This window comes from Puma concolor, unplaced genomic scaffold (assembly GCF_028749965.1).
Source record: "Puma concolor isolate L17-30 unplaced genomic scaffold, mPumCon1.1.hap2 unalloc_scaffold_74, whole genome shotgun sequence".
Classification (NCBI taxonomy): Eukaryota; Metazoa; Chordata; class Mammalia; order Carnivora; family Felidae; genus Puma; species Puma concolor.
In genome coordinates, this window is record NW_028240285.1 from 128,793 (window position 1) to 130,000 (window position 1,208).

Below are 1,208 nucleotides of genomic sequence, written 5' to 3' on the forward strand. Positions count from 1 at the left end.
TCGAAGGTACTTGGGGGGGGGGGGGAGGAAGAGGGGGGCGTGGGGTTTCTTTCTCTTTGAGGCGATGGAAATAGTTTGGAATGAACAGTGATGGTCCCATAGCTTTGTGAGTAGTAGACTAAGAGAGCCCGCTGAAGTGTACACACACATATACATTTATTTACTTATTACGTATGCATTCATTCCAGTTGAGTGAGTGAGTGGGAGAGAGGGGGTAGGGAGGGAGAGAATGGATCACCAAGCAGGCTCCAAGGTGTCAGCACAGAGCCAGATGTGGGGGCTGAAATTCAAGAACCCCGAGATCATGACCTGAGGCAAGACTCGGACGCCTTACCGAGTGAGGCACCCAGGTGCCCTTACAAGGATGGGAATTTTGGCACGCGAGTTGTGTTTCCAGTGTTCATAGGTGAGGCAACACATAGAATAGTAAATGTAGGCAGGCAGGCAGGCAGTCGACGTTTTCTTTTTCTTTCCCTTCTGGGCTTCAGAGGGGGATGGCGAGTGTGAGGGAGGGAGTTCATGACACCGGGCGTAGGTGTTCTTGTGAGCTGAGCGGCTTGGGAAGTTCCCCGAACTACATGACCCCACAGGAGAACAGGAATTCCTTCTCGACAGCAAGAGAGTGGGCGACTAGCACCGCCTGAGTGTGGCAGAGCCTCAACTCTAAGTCGGGGTGGGGGAGCACTTCTGCCTTCCCCTCTGGGTTCCAGGAAGGAGGGAAGCTGTCCTTCCGGTCCTGACCCTCCCTGTCTGTCCGGGGGCCCCTCAGCCGCAGAGGTGGTGTTTTGAGTTGTCCCTCTGTGGTCGTCTTTTAACACCAAATACTTCTGTTGAAGGTGCTCGGAGAATTAACACAGGTTGATATTTCCAAAATGATCTTGAGATCCTATCCTCTGCCCCTCTGCCCCTCCGCCCCTCCCGTGCGCGCGTGAAAACACCCACCCACCCTCCACCCCCCCCCGCCCCCGCACACCCACCCACCCCGCCCCCGCACACCCACCCACCCCGCCCCCGCACACCCCCCACCCCGCCCCCGCACACCCCCCACCCCCGCACACCCAGCCACCCCGCCCCCGCACACCCCCCCGCCCACGCACACCCCCCCACCCACCCGCCCCCGCACACCCACCCCCCCCTTCCCATTCCTTCTAACTACAACTGTTCCCATTTCCATCCATGTACTCCCAAACAGCTTCCTCAAGCCCCAC

The 1,208-nt window shown here is 58.4% G+C and overlaps 1 long non-coding RNA gene across 1 annotated transcript in view; it reads right to left on the minus strand.

Moving 5' to 3' along the window:
* Positions 1-137: 137 nt before the first annotated feature.
* The window catches only part of LOC147571016 (uncharacterized), a 1,210-nt gene continuing 139 nt past the window's right edge, over positions 138-1,208 (minus strand). The window contains exon 2 of the long non-coding RNA XR_015247804.1: positions 138-839. This is a non-coding gene — a long non-coding RNA (uncharacterized LOC147571016). The remainder of the gene's footprint in view (positions 840-1,208) is intronic.